This window comes from Cupressus sempervirens, chromosome 9 (assembly GCF_028749045.1).
Source record: "Cupressus sempervirens isolate cs-2001-9-10 chromosome 9, ASM2874904v1, whole genome shotgun sequence".
Classification (NCBI taxonomy): domain Eukaryota; kingdom Viridiplantae; phylum Streptophyta; class Pinopsida; order Cupressales; family Cupressaceae; genus Cupressus; species Cupressus sempervirens.
The window spans coordinates 229,049,915-229,070,620 of NC_143126.1; the positions used below are offsets into that span (position 1 = coordinate 229,049,915).

The 20,706-nt window shown below is 33.5% G+C and overlaps 1 pseudogene; it reads left to right on the forward strand.

Moving 5' to 3' along the window:
- The first annotated feature begins 502 nt into the window (after positions 1-502).
- On the forward strand, positions 503-20,417 carry LOC149538335 (switch 2-like; annotated as a pseudogene).
- Positions 20,418-20,706: the final 289 nt, after the last annotated feature.

Below are 20,706 nucleotides of genomic sequence, written 5' to 3' on the forward strand. Positions count from 1 at the left end.
GCAAATAATAGTATTAAAGGAGCATCAAACTACTAATAAGATGCATGTTGCCAAGATGTGAGAATTTTTTGTAAAGTGAACTAAGCCGATGTTAGCATTTCCAACTCCTCTATTGGTTCAGTTTTAGTTTCAGATAAACTCATGTTTGCTATTGCTGATATATTTTACCTTTTATGAGTGCATGTATCACAGAGACTTGATGGAGTTAGAGAATTGATGTATTTGGAAGATATCAATCTATTGACCATAAAATAGTCACATTTCATTTTTATTCTGCTTGATGTTTGATTATTTAACACTATAGAGAATTATTTATGTGCATTTATTTTCTATAATATCCTGTATTGTAGTCTCAGCTTGTCAAAGCTCTGCTTTTTATAGCAACTATTCATGTCCACGTCAAGTTACCAAACCCAGAGAGAAGAGCATTGCATACAGTTTGCATTGTCTTGTGCCCAAGGTATTAATATTGGATTATTATTTTCTTCTTCCACCAAATATTATGGCATATGACAATCGTATGATATCTTTGTGTAAATTTGATAGGGGACTCAAAAATTCTATACAAATAATTGCATTCCTCACTACTGTGCTATTGAAGGAACCAGAATCTGATGATTTTATTGGTGGTGGCTCTAATGGGAAGAAGAACTAGAAGCTTATTGAAAATAAAAAATTAGTATTGATTATTTGTCCCACATTTTCCATTTGTAATTGGGAAAATGAGTTTCATTAATGGTGAACATTCAATATTGCTATATATCATGGTCCAAATAGAGACCTTGTTCTAGAAAAGTTAGAAATCACTGGCACTGAGATAGTTCTAACAAGTTTTGGTACATTCTGTATTCATCATGACAGCCTATGTGAAGTGTAGTGGGAAGTTGTAATTGTTGATGAGGCTCATCATTTGAAGAATGAAAAATCTCAGCTCTACAAGGCCTGTAAAAGAGTACAAACAAAGAAATGCTATGGGCTTACGAGGACAATTATGAAAAACAAGATTATGGACTTATTCAATGTTTTTGATTAGACTACTCTTGGATGCTTGGCCTCTCATGAACACTTACATGAATTCAATGATGAGCCTCTCAAACAAGGACAATGCACAAGTGCAGCTGAACAATTTATACAAATAGCAGAGGAGCATAAACAACATCAGCTACTTGTTCTATAGAAATACCTATTGACGAGGAAAAAGGGAGAAATAATTGGGCATCTTATGAGGGGAAAGCAAGATAATGTTGTTTTTTGTGCTACGAGTCCCTTCCAAAGGCTTGTTTACAAGAGATTGTTGGAGAGTCCAAAATTTCAGAGTCTTATCTCAAAGGACTTACCTTGCAGCTAAGGAAGCCATCTAACTAAAGTTGATTTTTGTCATAAGATAGTTCCTGATGGGATAATCTAGTCTTATCTTCATCAAAATAATCTAGATGGTTGTGATTCATGTCCTTTTTGACTTGTACTTCCTTGTATGGTAAAAACAACAACAGGTATAGCCGAGATTTGCCTTCTAAAATTTTATTCTTGTACTAGCATCAAAGTACTTGAAAATTTATTCTACATAGATTTGCTTTGTAGGTCAGTAACCATTTGGAGTTAATCAAACCAAACCCCAAGGATGATCTAGAAAAATAGAAAAAGGACGAAGCATTAGCGGTGGCTATTTTTGATAAGGATGCTGAATTGATTGGTGGCAGTGCTCCAAATCAGAGTTTCATGAGCCTTAGTGATGCACAACATTGTGGAAAAATGTGGGATTTAGAAAAGTTAATGACATCTTGGATTCTGCAGGGTGATAAAGTGTTGCTTTTTAGTTACTCTGTCAAGTAATTGAGTTAGAGTTTGAGCTAACAGAATGGTTAACACTTGCCATTTAATGTTAAGAGAGCAATTTCTGCTTGAGTGAATTTGAAATAATATATTTGATCTAATTGATCATTTTAAAATTAATGGTATCATTGATAATTTGATAACCATTTTATTAAACAATACAATCTATTTATTTTTTACATTTGTATATATGTACATGATGTACAGGCACACTTCAAGATAGATACTTTTGTACTCTTACAATAAAGTATTTAAAAAACACTTTCACATAATCATTTGTATCCAACTACTTAGGAAACATTATTTAAGCTGTTAATTTTCAGTTCTATTACCAACCTTGGCTGGCATTTGAACCTTGTTTTGAGGTGTTTCTGAAAATAAGGTTTTCTGCGATCTAGGTGTGGTTCTTCATGGAGACATTTTTATATGTGCAGTCCCAATAATACTCTCTTTAATATATGGGTTGGGTGCAGGGTGGTTGATGATAGAGTAAAAGGTGTACACTAAAAAATGGTGAGTATTTTTTCCATTTTTCCTATATCACATTGATTACATATCATCTTCAGATAGGTTATTTGTTCTATGGCTCTTGTAATGTGTTAGTGCTTTTACTATTCCCTTTTGTCATGAATTTTGATGGCTCAATTGAGGGTCAAATGAACAATCATCAAGTGCTCAACTAGTTTAGGTTGCATATACACAAATATTATAGTGAAGTAAAATTTCACATTAAAAAAGTTAATATTGAATTTTCTTATAGATTTTTCATTTTGGTGAAATATAGACACCTGTAACTGGTTAAGAGAAAATGCACCCAACTCCAAAATTCGGTAATAACTCAACACTTTGTCATATCAAAAAAATTGGAAGAAATACATATACTCTAGTTGTTTAGACACTCTTGATAAGTAAGTTAACTTTTAGACATTTCCTTATCAGACACTTGCAAGTAGTAGTCATTTCCTTGCAATTTTGTCAAACTTCTCCAATTTCTTTCTTTTAAAACTGATGAACATTTTCTCAAAGATCCAAGGGTCCCTAACTTGTACTGATGATTTCTCTACTATATTGATGTCTGTTACAGGAGAGGAGAATGTCTTGAGATCATGAAGAGATTCATCTTCTAGATGTTCCAATGTGTTGGTGCCTACTTATCTAGCGATTCTAGTCAATTCATGAATGAAGACCAATATGATCCAAATGTATACAATATGTCTTTATATTTGTTATGTAATTTTTATTTGGCATAGGTACAAGGTTGATGATGACACATGCCTCTTAAACTTGATTTTTAAACTCTGGGTCTTCTCTGTAGAATTGGAGATGGCGGGAGAAGGCATGGTGTTCTTGTAGCCCTTGGCTCTAATCCAGTAGTCATGGAAGAAGCTATGATCACAGCTACCTCTACATCAATTATTCTTGGCCAGAAAATAGGGCTAGGTATTGGCTGAAGAAATTATTCTGGAAAAGAAAGTGACTTAGCAAATGGACTCAGTAAAATTATACTTTTCTTATAAATATAATAATATCTTGGTAATGCACTATCTGGTTTTGCTATCCTTGCCACTAACTGTGAAATCACTTAATATGTAAACTTGTAGAGTTTAAATCAGTGTTTTCAATTTTCTCCTTGGAGGCCCTGGGTCCGAGTATGATTTGAACAGGGTACTAGTTCTAAATTAATTTACTGAGAGATATATCCAGGTTTCTCTTTTCTACCTACATGTTTTTCCAAGATAGTTACTGGTGAATTGTGAACAAATTTAGGCAAATTAGCACTAGTTTTAAAATCTGAGGCAAGTTGGTGAGCGTGTTTAATTTATTTTTGGGCTTTGGCCTTGACTCACTAGGTTGCTAGTTTGTGTGCATCTAAGGTGAAATTGAATCAATACTCCTTCCACATACACGTAGAGTTTTTTTGTGGGTACTTAGCAGATTTTTAGTTAATGGTTTTTTTATTGCTATTGTTAAGAGTAAGATGATGAATTTTGTAATTCTATTTAAGCATACCATGAAGAGCCTTACCAAATTATTTCAAAATAGGTGTTATGAAGCCCTTTCGGGCAAATAGGTATTTACTATGAACTAATATTTACTAGTTTGGGCATGGGTGTTAGGGTTAAGTACGGGGATTTCAGCAAAAAAATTGGGAGTTGGATTTTTCCATACAAAAAAGATATAAAAAAATAAACAAAATCACCATAAGACTTAACTACTTCTTCAATGCTAATTAGTTAGACTCGAATGTCTTCAAAAACTTTCATTTTCAATATTAAAATAATAGTGTCAGCATCATATGGGTCTTCAAATTAGATGTTGGCAGATTAAAAGAATCACAAGAACTTTCACTAAATGAATGCTTGCTATCAACATTAACCTCCTTTCAGAAGGCACCAGAAATAAAATAGTAATATCGTGCAAGATTGGGCTGAATTGGCTCCCCTCTCAAAAAGGCATGTCAAAAATGCGGAAAATTCTATTGTGACATTTTGAGGAATTGCCTGGCACAGTTGATTGGTAAAAAAGGAGAGGTGTTCAGGAGGGAGCTGAGTTGGCTTCACCCTCAAAAAAGGTAGGTAAGAAATGTTGAATGTTCTGCTGCTATTGTTCACAGCATCACTTGGCATAGGTTTCTGTACAAACCTCAAGCCTTGATGATTCTTCTCTCCCTGATCTTCGATTTTATCTCAGGAAGAAGGAATTATCTTATATTTTTAGCAATTTTTTCAACTCTCTAGATTTATATTTTCTGGTGTATCATCTATTATGCCAGGTATATTAGAAATTATTTGATACATGTTTCTGTATACAGTAAGTAGGTCTACCTATATGTTTTGGGTGATCCTCTATCTTCTAGTAGTATTTCTTGAAGGCTTGTTCAGGAATGCTCAATTTCTTTTACCATGATTTTCCTCAATCTAATCCTCTCTTGTATTTGCATCTAATATTTGAACTCTACATTTTTTGAAACAAAAGAAAGCGGCTGAAATTTCCTTTTTGCATGATAAAGCGCTTCCTCTTTGAATGTTGTGAGTGTTTGAATCTCTTTTAAATGCAATTCATAAAGTGCTTTTGAAAATAATATAATTTGTAGTCTCTCAAAGACAAAACCTTCAAATTGAATATCATTCATTGGCATCTTAATAGTCTATCTTACTTTGAAATACAGGTATGGTAAAATGATTGAATACTTAACAAAATGCCTGGAAAGCACAATTCTCAAAATTTATTAATTAAGTTTTATCTTAAAAGAAACATTTTATTTTTGCTATTGTCTTCCCATCGGCATACATTTTCATCATCTTCTTCTCTGCCTTTATGTACACAAACATCTTTGGATGAATTATCAACATTTAAAGTTTTTAATCTGTTGAATTCAGTCTGAAGAGTATGGACTATTAAAAGTACTTTCTTTTGTTGAATTCAGTCTGAAGAGTATGGACTATTAAAAGTACTTTCTTTTGGGTGGTATCACTGACATGATTTTCACCATGCAGGATGTTAGATATCCTGGAGAAGTTTAACAACTCTACAACATTATGTTGGACATACACATGCTCCAACTCCCTATATTTTTATATGGTTTTCTTCTTTCGATTTTTTCAAAGAGTTGAAGCTATATTTTAATACATACCAGTGGAAAAGATTTGATAATATAGTCATTAATTGTGATACCGATAATGGCACTATACATATGGTGATTGTATGTATTTGTAATTGCTAATACTAAATTGTGATACATGATGTATCTACTAGAAAGTCTGTTGGAACAGAATACATGGATAGTTGTAATTGTTTGGCTTACCACTTTTAGTCCAGGAGCTATGAAGATGTAAACTTAATACTATAAAATTCTCCCATAATTTTCAGCTAGGAATGGATATCTCCAAATATGGATAATATAAAAATAACAAATTTCTCTCTAATTTAACGGTGAGTGTATTCAACTTTGAGTTACTTGGACAAACTGAGGTTTTTTGTTTATGCTTGCTTCAGATTTTCTGCTGAGTAATCTATTTGTATGTTGGATAATGTTGAGCTACTTCTCACGCAAAACTTATATTGCTCCCTGTTTATTTCATGCTTCATTTAAATGATGAAATCTATGAACAACTCCTAACTTGTGTGCTCAGCTCAACTAATCCATTTCAATAAAGAACTGCATTAGAGTCGAAATATTGGTCACCTCTGTAAAACTTGAACAGATTGCACCACATGCATGCTATTTTTTTGTTTCCTTTAACCCTAAGAAAATATCAGCAAATAGAAGCATATGTTAGTTTTAAAATTAATTCAAAATGAAATCTTGTCTAAGGACATTCAAAACCCAAACTACCCTTTTCTGCTAAAAAGCTATTGAAATGTAGTCATTGAGAGTATTAATTTATCCAGGAGAATCAACTTTCTAAGAAGCTAAACTAACTCAAATAGTTCAATAAATACAACTTGAAGCTTAGCAACTTAAAATCATTTATATGGAAGTAGGGAACTAAAAGAGAGCCTGTGCAGGGTTAATCGGCGAGATTCTTGAGATAGGTATAAAGCATCAACCAAAGTCACATTTGTCAACATCAAACAAACTCGTTCCTTAGTTTCACATTATTCAGAGTTGGTGTAATTAAGTTTTTTTACTTGTGAGATAATTAATTTTACCATGAATTCATCTTATTCACCCCCAATCCATACATTTAAGAACAGGGAAAAACGCGAGCATCTCCAGAATATACTCTTATCTCCTTGTTTTGTATTTCATAAAGTATTCCAAGTGTCTTTAACTGGCAGGCATTTTAATCGGGTTTAACTCTTCCCCAATGCATTTTGAAAACACCATTCCCAATCCTTGAGATGCACTCCTAGGAAATTGTATGGTAATTCTATGTACTAACATGCATATCAAATAAATATTGGACATGACATTTGGTTGAACTGTAAGGAAATTGGATAGATATTTCATGTGTAGAATAAATAACCGAGTCTACAAGACTATTGGGAGCCCTACCTCTCTTCCTCTCAATTTCAAATTGAAATAGCTGTTTAAGTTAGCTCTGTGTATCAGACAATATTTGTATTCCTGCAAGAGATAATTTCAGACAAGGGTTTCATTGCGTGACTGGGCTGTATCAATTAATGGGGATTTTATACAATTGGAACTTTATACTTTTTAGTTTACCATAGGTGTGCATGTCTGTCGTGAGTTTAGTTGATAATTTTATTTTTTCTCTACTGATGAGTAATAGTTTGTGCATGTCTATTTTTCTCCCTGAATAGTTATGAGAATTGACTCTGTACAGGATGTGAAAAATACCTAACAGCCTACTGTCCTGGTTAATGAAACTTGTTAGTGGCTTTTCTTACTTGGAATCAGGGTTAATTTTTGTGGCTGCTAAATTATTGTTGTCAGCTGAAAGCTTGTTGAACATGTGTCTAATGGAAAGATTACTATTTTATTTCTTTATAGTCAACAAAAGGTCACTATTTCATTGGGCTGAAAATTCTGAATCAAATTGTTGCAGAGATGAATCAGATATGTGTTGTTCGCTAAAATGATTGTGCAATATTTTGTGTGTTGCTTTTCTTAGAGAGGATTATCATTGAAGATTTCAATGGACTGTTGTATCTTATCCACCAAGCAAACATGGCATGCTTGTGGAAGTGAAATGTGAGAAATATCTATTACTTTCACTAGGCGTTTTATATGATTTTATTTCTTCACTTCTAAATATCCCTGATCTATACTGCGCATATGATTATTCCTCGAGATGGAAATTTATATAAGCATTTTAGCTTTCACATCTTTAGTTGGCGACATCTTATTACTTTGTGTCAGCCCATAAAAATATTCTGAATATATCTGCCTAGTTGCCATATGGTGCACATCCCCAACAAGGAAACTCAAAATAGATAGATAAGACAAGAGAAAACATGTGGTATCATTCAGATTTTCATTTTGGTATCACGTTGAGGAAGAACAGATTGGGAGGTGAGTCGACAGTCTATACCGTCATCAGGAAGAGTGTAAAACGTGGCTCTGCCGCAAGTCGGGTCACTGGAAGTGCTGTAATCAACCAGGTCTGTTGTAAACTCTCCATTCCTCCATGTATTTGCGTATATGTAATGTTGAAAATTATACTATGCTAACAGACTGAAATCAAACTGTTATAAATTCTGGGCTATTGTGAAGCATTAATATTGAGTAATGAATAAAATTACCCTCGTTCCGAGTTGTGTCACTAACAGTGTCACTGACTGATATTGACTGAAGATCCTAACATTTTGGTATTAATATATGAAAGAGTGAGAATATCTTGTTTCAGTTCCAAGCACTTCTAGTTACGTTACAAGTTTTTGACTAAATTCCATCAATCTGTTGTTCTATTGTTGTTCGTTTGGGTCAGAGATTATTACATATTTAATTACTTTGATTGACAAGTTAACCATGTTAGTGAACAGTTAAATATTATGATTGATTAGTTGCTTTAAGAGGTGCAAGTCATGACTTTTTAAAATTATTTGTGTATAGTATATATATTTACATTATTTTGTATTTTCATGTATTATAATTCAACTATTATGCTGTTAAATCTTCCTTCTTAACAAGGGAGTTTGTTAGGCATTACTGTGTAATTTACTTTGATTTAGATACAAAAAATTTGGATTTGTTTCTTTTCCATTATGTTTGTTTCATTTCATGATAATTTTATGCTTGAGTAATATGAATGCCAGTTTCAGTTCTTATATCTGCCTATTTTTATCTAACTATGGTTGTTTATGTTTGTTATGTCAGCCAAATCCAGGATTTCCCTTGACACATCATCAAAGAATTGCTTGCTCCTTCAGGGACTTGGCCCTTTTCCAATTTTTTCAAATCTCTATAACTTCATTACAACAATTAAAAAATAATAGTATGTTCCTTCCGTAGATTGTCATTTTTAGAACCTTAATATGTTATCCTACATGTCTTACATTATTTTTGTAGAGAAAACCTTGTATAGTGATAAAGATTCTATTTGTCTTTTGCTCCATTGAAAATTCTCTTTTGTAATCAACACTTTACTTGTTTTATAGTTGATAAGAAGGTTAAGGAACAAACACTTTCTCTTGCGTTGAAATGCTTATCATTTGATTTTGTTGGGACATCTTTGGATGAAAGTTCTTAAGATCTTGGCATTGTATAGGTACCAATTCTGAATTTATGAAAGAAATACTATTGTGTTTGGGAAACTCTTTTCGGTAGAATTTGATATTAATTTTAGGCAAATTGTTTGTGAGTTGGAATCTCTAGTAAATGGTTGCTCTAAATTTTTGGTTGTATTGAACCAGATTCCTTCTTCTTGGAGGCCAATTTTGGATGACTCATCGACTCTCCAGCTATTTTTTTTACTATTATGCCATTTCAAAGCCTCCTTTGTCAAAGGAGTTATGTGCTCTTAGTATATAAGTTGTTTTATTATTGAAGTAAATTTTTGATTTGTTCTTAATTCACAATTTGATATATTTTCCAAATTTTGTGTTTACTTATTTCTTCAGCTTAAGCATCTACTTGTTTACTTTTTGTAGAGTAGACCTCCACCTTGGGTGGTTGGCCTACCATAACTTTTGTGTAAAGATATAGTGGATATGTCCTTCCTTTTTAAACCGTCAACCATATTAAACTTGAAAAATAGTTGGTAAACTCAAATTGATCTTAGGACTGACATTCCATCTGTTTATGATATGTTAAGAAATACATGCCGCTAATGCAAAACACTATTGGAGTATATGCTTAATTTTCTATATGTGGTGCATAAGATATTGTCTAGCAAACTTTTTTGCATGTTTTTAAACTTTGAAGTGCAAGCTAAGAATCTAGTCCAGGAAATTCACAATGGATGCAACCCCAAAAAAACATAGATACATTATTTTTTGTGCATTACAAATAAGGACGCATCAAGATCCATCCTTTCCTTTGTTCAATATACACACCAGTCTTTCTTTTACAAAATCTACAAAATATCTGTGGCTGGGATATCCTTATTCTATGCGTTTAATTGAGGTATAATTCTCTTAGCTTTGTTTTTTCTTTCATATATAACACGACTTGCTTAATCTCTTAATATTTTACCATTTTGAGGACCATTTTTCATTATTCCACAAAGCTTTGGAATGAGGGACCGGTTTTCAAGGATGGGGGGTACTAGGACCAAAAGTTTCAAAATCATGGTGCAAATATGATATTGCGCTTGAAATGTCAGTTAAAATAATTGTAAGAAATAACGATCCGAGTCTATTCCCAATATGAGAATGGTCTCGTCAATATTTTTCATTAGTGATACCAATACCTTATATTTACAAAGAGTTAATTGTTATCCAAAGAGCTCATCTCTATCAGCTAATGACTCAATGGCAACACAATAGCTCTAAACCTTTGACAACAGCATTTGATAAGACTATGGAAAGATACATAGCCTTAGAAATGACAACATTGACCCTATTTAATATCTATTTCTCATCCCATAGCTTCTATATTTCTAGTTCATGTCATATTGAATTGGCTCTGAGGGTGAAGCTTGTCTGAGGTAAGTCAACCATATGCTTGTATTCATTTTCATCTTTAGTTTTTCCTTGAGATGTTTTATGTGTTGCTGCCATGATGAAAGCCTTCTCTCCAAATGAAAGAGTTGAGCAAGACCTATCAGAAACTAAAACAAGAAATGGGTATTTTTTATGTAGCAAATACATGCATTTCTAAATCACTTGAAACTGGGGATGGATGTAGAGTTGTGTTTAAGAAAAACCCACAAAGAAGAAAGTGCAAGGCCAGAAGAAGCAGCCGGCAACCTATTTCCTCCTAGGGCTATACATGTAATAGTTAAAGAGGATGCAATGCTACCCCTAATTGGACATTGAAGAATTTCCTAGTCCATAGCCCTTAAATAAACAATGTTGACCAAGTTGAGATTAGAAACCTTATTCAACACACTTTCATTTATTTTTTCTGCTTCAACTTCTACATCAACACTCACATAGTGGATAGAAGCCCACAACAAAGATGAAGACTATCGGTTTGTGGTGCAAGTTAATCAGTGATGAAGTGGACAATGAAGAAGTGCCCTCTCTGAAGTGGACAATGAAGAAGTGTCATCTCCACAACCCTTACAACCATAATGTCAACTTTGTCAAGATTAGAAACCTTATATTAATTGGTGGCTTTGATGCTGAAAATTAGTTGCATCTACATCACTCACATAGTCGATGGTGCCCTATGCATAAATGTCCATTTGTTCCATGTTGTATTAAGCAATTGTTTCTTATCCAAGCCATTTAATTTGCAACCTTTTAAATCTCTAAAAGGTAAAGTTGGAGTAGGAGAAATTTTCTTCTCAAAGATATCATCTGATTGTAAAGCGTCAATTCCATTATCTGTTGAACTATATATGTCTTGTTTGTTGAATAGATAATAGAATAGACAATTTACAATCAGAGGACACCTTTGAAAAGAAAAATGTTTCTGCTCCAACTTTATATTTGTAGAGATTTAGAAGGTTGCAAATTAAATGGCTTGGATACGAAGGAATTGCTTGATACAGCGTAAAAAACAAATTTGACCAAACATTGTTGGAAATTTCGACCAATTCTTGTTAGTTTTCTACCATGCATTGGTCAAAATTTCCACCAACTAAAATTGTTTTCAACCAACCATCGGTGGATTTTCACCAATGCTAAAAAAATTTGACCAAACATTAGTGGAAATTTTCACCAATGCCTATTAGTTTTTTACCAAGCATTGGTAAAAATTTTCACCAATAAAAAAAAAAATCGATGAATGGATCGATCAAAATTTTGACCAACATTGGAAAATCAGGACCACAAAAAATTTAAAAAATTCGACAAATTTATTCGTCAAAATTTTTACGAGAAAAGCTTCGATAAACATCTTGGTAAAAGTTTTGACCAACCTGGCTAGAAATTTCAACCAAAATTGGTCAAAAATTAAGCTCAAATTTACTAGTGTTAGTCATGAAGAGGGCTAAGGTATCCCCTTGCTGGGATGCATCTTGTTCTTGGTCATCCATGTGGTTGGTGTTATCATCCAAATTAATTACTTGGATAGGGGAAGATGGCTTGGCCATTGATTTTTCTTGTTCTTTCCATTTGTCCTTGTCTCCCTCCTTTTGGCTAACTTTCCTAGTGTTTGGAAGAGGGCCACCTTTGTAGGTAGGAGTGATTGGAACGTTCTTCTCTAGGGGTTGGTCTCCACCTTGAAGAATCAGCCCACATATGTTGAAGTAGTATTTGTCATGGTCGAGCTGCAGTAGTTGACTTGGTGGCTCCAGAAGATACTCCACCCATAGAACTAGTGCTTTCGGTCTTCTTCTTCCTTGTATGGGTCCACTCCACCCACTTATTTGTTCTTTCTATTATTCCCTATATAAGAACCTCCATAGTATCTATGATAGGACCTGCAGATGAGTTAGAAAAAATTAGGGTGCGTTTGATATTCATGTAGGATGTGGGATGCATGTAGGCTCCATCATCTGCAAGGTCAGAAACATCAACAGAATCATTATACAATTTAATCTCATTAATTTTTAGCGATGACCAAAATTTCTCTTAGGTTTGATATTAGTTGAGACACCAATCCCAATAGTCTTCTATATTCAAAACATACTTTTATGCATATACCAACTTGAAGTGATCGCTTAGAAAGTTGATTGGATCATATTGAGGCATGAGTATCTCATACTCTACCAATTTAATTTTTCTATCTAAGATGTTCACTAGATTTTGAGCATTAGATCTGGAAGCACATGAATATTGTCCAACCACTATAGGGAAAGGAATCTCATCTATCTTCTTTACATTAGAACACAAGGTGTTCACTACAAGGATCTATCGACATAGCTCGACTAGAACCACCCTATCTTATGAATACCCTGGAAGACACTTAGGAAAGTTGTTGTAAGCTCCTATCTGCAAATAAGAGAAACTCAAAAATTGGATGAATGAGTATCCAAATTGGCTGATGGTTGAAAGTTCCTTTGGTGAAAATCTCCTTTCAGGGCATCCTTGCAATTCCTGACATAGCCTCATTATGAAGGCATGATTTACAGCCACATACTCCTCAAAAATTCTTTGTAACTATAGGCGTGGGTAGAACTCATATAATTTAGTATGCTCATTGTAGTTCTTGATGCAGGTCGGGCCTCAAGTGCTGAGAAGCCAAGTCATAAATTTGATAGGATGACATGTAAAATTGCTTAAATTCTCTAGCTGAATTCAACTACAAGGTGAGGTCATCACAAATAATCTGTACCAAGTAAATATGCATATGCTAAGCATATATATCTTGAAATAGGAAGAAATGGTGCTTGATGAACACCGAGATCTCATGTTTTCCTTTTAGTCTAAGGAGAAGAGCAAGGATATCCACTATGTCTCTTTTCAAAATTATGCCAAACAAGGTCTTGGAAATTTCACTCTTCTTTGAGTGAGTAGTCTTGAACCATGTGCTTTGTATGTCTTCCTAGCTTCTTCTCATTGAAAATAGACATAGAAGAGCTAAACTCAACATCACAATACTACTCCTTCATGGGAATGTTGAACACGGACTACATCTGTGTCTTTTTGATTGAGATGATGATAGATTAGTTAGGGAAATAAATATGCTTTTTTCCATGTTGTATCTCTCAATACATTCCCTTACAAGATCAACTAGATGTACTGCCATTGCAAGACTGGCTGTCTCAACTAGTTTTCTCTCTTTAAGCTTTCGATTCATTAGGTGAATAGGTTTAGAATTGAGTCCTCTATGAAGATCACCCAAATCGTAGAATTTGAAAGATGTGTTTGTTAGTTCTTTTAATTCACTCTCTAGGCCTATTAACTTATTATTACTAGTAGCTCTGATTGCCATTTGCTATGATTGCACAGGATATAGTTCTTGATAAATAGTCATTTTAATACACTTGAATAAATGAATTGCAGGCAATTCTGATGAAAGAGGTATAGGAATTGCCCGATGTTGGCACCACACAAAGGAAATTATGTTTGGCGAAAAATTATAATGAAAAGATTTACATTTAATTCCATGATAAATGACTTGTTAACTTTCCATTCTCTTGCACATAAGAACTTAAATTCTCAGAATCTCTATTACTTTACTTTCGGTAAAGTCATATTGCCAAATATCACTTAACAAAACAAGTCTTTAAGTTCTATGGGGGTGAAGGAGAAACTTATCTTTTCCACAAGCCAACCTTCCTTCTATTCATAATCTTAGCATGAGGAGTAATCCTTTGTTTGCTTCCACACTTCATTCTTTTGCTTTCTAGCTTAAGCATTTAACACTGCATTTCCTTTATCTCAGAGTCACATTCTCACTACTGACTTTTCTAATGTGTCTTTCAAGAATCTCTGAAGAATATCCATACCTTAAAGTAACTTTTGTTTCTATTCCCAAAGCCTTTAGATAAGTAACCTTTTTCATTACCTTGAGATAGATACCCCTTTCTTAGCAACACTTCCCTGACTAGAGTACAACTAACAAACCTTACCCTTAACCTCAATCTGATGGCTTTAAAGCTAGGTCTCAAGCATGCCTCATTGATGAAAAGCTCACAAAAATTATTTCAACATTGTGCCTTTGTTTCTTGTATGTAAATCCTTGGGTATCTCACAAATCATTGTGGTCTTGAATGCTAAACAAAACATGTTCGCTTCCATTAGTCAATAGTGGAAAACTCATAGATCTAGTCTTTTCCTTCTGAATGTAGAATCTGCCCCTACAACATGAATGAGATTCTTCTTAGCATTGGTTCTCTTCCTCATGGATCTTTCCATCATGACATATGAGTATGCACAACTTGTTAATCATTTACATGGCTTCATTCTTTGAATACACACTTAATTTTGTTCGTTGAAGGGAAGACTAGCTCCATTGCTCAGAATCTATAAGAAAATGAATAATGGGGCAAGATAGGAAATGATAGAACATGGATAACTTACTTCTCATAGAGAGGATGAAAGAACACATCCCAACCATACCTAGATCACCTGGACTCTATGCACATTAGAAAAATAGAAACACAGCATAGAAGAAAAAGATATAGGTAATGCAAGGGAGATCTAGAAACAAAGAAAGTGAGGGACTTGGGGAAGATAAGAAGTAAGTAACCTAAAGGATACTTAGACATCACCCTGAAGACAAACTCAATTATATACCAATAATTTCAAGCTTTTAAGGGTAAGACTAAAACTTGGCAACAACTCTCCAATGCTAGTCAGCTAACAATGAACAAATCTATTCCTACTACACTAGACTCATCTAAAATATTATTTCTTGCTTACCATTAAAAGCTAAATTTAATCTTGAGGGAAAAATAAAATCCTTAATCTAGCAAGGAAACTCCCAAAAAAAGAAGCTCATCCTCATTAAATGGGATAACATCTATAAACCTATTTGGAATGGGGGTGTAGGTATTAGAAAGCTCACATGGAAACATAAATCCTTTGGAGTCAAACTACTATGGAGACTTCCCAAGGAGTAAAATAAGAAGTGGGTCAAATTTAGTTTCCACAAATATCCATTTCCAAGTGATTCCTTGAGTATATTGAGAACAAAATCCTCCCCCAGACGCTCTCAAGTTTGTAACTTGATGATAGATAAAAGACCCTTGATTGTGAATAATTTTTCAATACACTTCATTTTGATCCTATATGCACATTGAATAAGAAAAACATGTTGAATGAGTAGAGAAGTGTAATGAGCCGTACCAATAGGCCACTAAAAACCTCTAATGTTGAACTAAGAAATTTTGTCAAACACTTCTCATACAAGGGTAATATGACTTATATAGTATTTTATTTTTCTTTAATGACTCTTTCTTCAATCATAATTTTTTGCAAGAAGACTCAAAATTGACTAAACAATGACCTAACATGAATGTGCAACTTATTTTGACAATATTCAATGCAAATATGTAACTAAGACTACTTGCAATATGTTGCTACAACAAATAGTAATTATGACAAACACTTTGGATGCAACCTATGGTGGTGTTAATGCACTTATAGCCAACTGGCATTAATACAAACACTTGCTATGTAAATTTATAACATTATTTATGCCAAAAAGAGAACCTACAACCAATTGACATTTTGTCAAACAATTGGCATGGAAACTAATAAACTGATCATGAATGATAAATACATATTTGATTACAACTATATCACACCAGCAACTTATGTCTACTTTATTGCACATATCAACTACAATGCTAGTATGAAATGGCCAAGACTCTTGGCTTACATTTGCAAGAATAATGTTTAAATCTAATACAAACTTTCATCTATAGCCTTACCTTCTAATATGCATCTAAATGATAAGAAAAATGCATGAAATATCTAAAGTAACCTAATTATAGATGGCTGTAATAATTTTTATTAATGTTGCCTTTTCACTTTGCTTTTTCAGATCTTCTTTTTCTCTTTGTTTTTTCGGATCTACTTTTTTCGGATCTGCTTTTTGGACTACTTTTTTGGATCTGCTTTTTCGGACTACTTTTTTAGACCACTTTTTTGTATCTATTTTTTTTCTCTTACAACAAAAAACTCAAACCCTTAAGTAAGTTTGAGTATACAAATTAAGCTCACCTTGAAATGGCTAAGTGCCACTTGCAAAGGGCAACCCTTCAGAGGATCTTTCACCTCCTCAATTATGCAATCACTTGGGAGGTATCATTTCCAATGATTAAGCTAAATACTTGCAGGCATTCAAGCTCCACAAATGCCAAAGTAGACACAATAGAGAAAATAAACTTGGATGATAGACAATGAGCCCTCCATGCCTATATATTCTTTTTCTCCAATTTCTCTAGAAACTTCAAGAACATTATTTTATTTTATCTATTAAGTGACTTTATAAAATATTTTATAATTCAAGTCACTTTATTAAATTAATTAAATATAAAGTTATCTTTTAATATTTATTTATTTGATAACTTTATAAATAATTAACTCAATATCACTTATTTAATTAATTAAAATAATTAATTAGTCATCCTCATAAAATATTCATTGTTTTGGACAACTTAATTAATTAAATTAATTAATTCAAATTACCTGCAAAATTGGGACATGACAATTCGCCCTTCCTGAAATTTCTTGTCCCCATGCAATGGCTAAACAATAAACCAATCAATCCACCTGGATCCCAAATGTAGTCATGAACTATACTATTTTCCATCAACATTGGTTCTTGCAATATCCTCTGCAACATAACTAGGAAGAATCCATGAATGAAGGTTGAATCATTGCTCAATTGAACTTCAAATCCACTACTGCCATAGTCAGAAACCCACAAGACACAAACTTCCAAAATATCAGAACCCAAGTAGAGTGGACATCCCAAATTGCCAACATAGTAAATACCATCAACGCATCCCACTGACCTATGCGGGATGTACAATCCAACTCTGTCATAATGGTGAACACTCCCGAATGAAACTGCAGCAGGTATGGAGAATCCACATACTATACACCTACTATAATCAACACAACTCTGCAAATCACCGGCCACTGTCTCATAAATATAACTCCCATGCACCACTAAAGGTGAGTATACATCACAAGATAAACAACATCACTAGTCTCCATGCCATCCATAGTAGAGACCACCACCATGTCAGGCATACCAAAAAATTCTGCTGCAACACCCAATTCAATTGAACTTGAAACCTGTTGAAGAGAACCCGATATGCCAATTCTAGTATTAAAGATGGATGCATCCCCATCTCCACTATCTCTAAAATCCTCGACCATGGACATCCTCAAATCACTAGACATCACAATATGTGACTGTATAGAATCTGGTAAAGACTATAGTTTCTCTAACTCCATGGTCACCTTAGCCAAATGAAATTGTGACTCCTCAAGAGCCAACTATGTACTCTCAAGAATCTCAAAAGTCACCATGAGCTACTGAGTAAGCTCACTCACCTCATCTTCCTTGACCAATAATGTGTCATATGTTGTACTACCCCACACCATAAGATAATCTTTGTTGGCTACCAACTGCATATAATTCTGTCTCAAAATCTAGATAGCCTCCCATAAAGAGTGGATCTTTGTCAAGGAAAGGTAACTGTCTCCCTGCTCATCACTAGTAGGAGAACCCTATCCATAAACTGCTATCAATTGACGAGTAGCATTGAAATGCTAGCAAGTGATAGCAATATCTCACTCAGTAACTCTCAACTGAGTAGACACATGATGGCACTGGCTAGACTGTCTCCTACAATCCTCCTGTGATGCACTATCCAAAGGAGTATCCTCAAAGTTACTAGTCTCTAGAGTATTACCATCCATATCCTGCGAATCAACTCTAAAGCTTATATCAACCTACAGAGTATCAAAAACTATACCACCACTATCCAACTCCTTTGTACCAAAAGAAATTTCCAAGGAAACTAAGTCCTCAAAGCTGCCCACTACATCCTCTTGGATGTCATTAATGCCAATATGATGCTAGGACTCATCTGTTCATACCGCCAAATATGAAAGATCACCAACACATTCTAGCAAGAATGGTCAACTAGATATATGAACAAAGCCCAACATCGATGTATAAAAACTAATACTAACATTAGACAAGCTATTGGCACAAGAAAAAAAAACATCATGCAATCTGTTAATCAAATCCATGATAGCAGCCAAATAATCACTGCTACCAAAAAATGATAAAGATCTCTAGTCAACTGAATCCCAAATGCCAATATAACAATCTTGAGTCCATATTCATAAACTAGAATCAGCTGGTAACTCAAGGAAACTCCTCACTTGAGTAATATGGCTAATACCAACTAACTCCACATATCTGTCTAACACTGTCCCTATATCTTGGATGTGAATGCAAGACAAACTCACAATATTATCTATGACCACATATGATCTGCCCGCCGCAGAAAGTTGTGTCTTAGGTGTGCAAGATGAAACTAAACTCAACTCCATGCCATGCTCATCCCCATGTTTCTACAAGTCCTGTAATGCCACCGGAGTATTCACCAAAGAAGCTCAAGTGTCCTCAAGCTCACGAGAAAGCCTATCAACTTCCTCCTCCTTCCTCCTCAAGGCATCTAAACAGTCTCCAGCAAGGCTAAGAAGATGGTCACAATCTGATAGAAGATGTAAATAACTTAACTTCATCATTCCCATTCCTTCCCTAATCATTTCTAAGTCAACACAAGAAGTCTCTACCTGAACTGCCTTATGTTTGCCCTATAACTGAATCACCTGAATGTGATCCTCTATCATACCCCACATCATATCATGATGAGATAATGAAGTCACAATACTATCTTTACTCAACTTTAGTTGTCTAGATAAATCATGCAAAGTACTACCAGCCTCAACCTCATGTGAAGAAGCATCCAAATGTGCCTGGTACTCCCTCTCAGTAAATTTCATGTATACTCAATGTTTGCTCATCTTTACCAGGTATCTCACCATCTACTATGCAATAATGATATATCTGACAATATAAAAAATAAAACAATATATAAGATTATAGGATAATTGTAATGTTAACTATTATATTACGATTATAATATTAATGAGTTAAATAAATATAATAAATTCATTAAGTATGATATAAGGTTATGTATGTTACCATAATATAACATAACTTTTATATCAACATATTAATATAATAATAAATGTAATATCAAATAGTAATACATCCAATACTATGATGTATACTTATTTGAAAAAGAATAAATAATATTTTTAGATAATATTTAAGAATTGATAATAGAAATAAATAAATTAACATATACCAATAATAAGATAAAATTGTATTATTTATTAATATAATAATTGATAATAAAATATTATTTATATAATAACCAATATACAAAAATAGAGAATATATAAATATAATAATAATGTCTGATATATGGTACATTAAATCAATATATGATTTATTACTATTTAGAATAAATAAATAAAATATTATTATGAGATAATAATCCTAAATATCCTTATTAATATTTAAATTAACTTAATACAATAATAAGAATACAAATATAAATGAAATATTATAATCAAACTATATTAGTATCTTCTGTAATAATATTTTTAATAACTAAATCTACCCTTTTGAGAAGAGATATCTCTTCATGTTTCTCATAGTATTAAAAGAGATTAGACATGAACGTAGAAAAAACACCCTACAGAATGACTTGAAAAAGATATACAGTCAGAATGATGAAGTTAATGACCATATGCACAACAATTTAGCTAGTAACTACACAAGATAATCCCTGGATTCAACATCCAGGCATAAAGGTTATGGTCAACATTTGATCATCGATAACAGAGGAAGGATCAGCAGTGAGGTCAATCAGAAGTTACATGCATCAGATAATGGTTCAGTAGTGGGACTATGTTCAAACAACAACAAACACCACAGCACCTACATGGCAGAGTTGAAGTCGAAGGGATCTCTGAAATGCAGCCAAAGAGAAAATTGGAAAAAGATGGGCAAAAAATTGAATGATCTAAAAAGGGGTCTTTACAATTGGTATCAGAGCATGTTCCTACCGTCCTGATGGGAAGAATGCAGAACATGAACATGAGATGAAATAAAAATAGGATTCGAAATGCAGAGGATCAAATGATGCATATTGCAAATAGATATTCTAAGATTATGATTGTAGCATTCAAAATTAGGGACTAAAAAGTATTTAAAAGGGAGAATCAACGCCTTTCAGTCAGAATTTGATGGGACTAAATCAAGAAACACAATTTGATCCAATCTGAGGACAAAGTCAGATATGTATACGCTATGCACAATATGGGTCTGCGGATATATACAGAAAGACATAAACAAAAAGAATA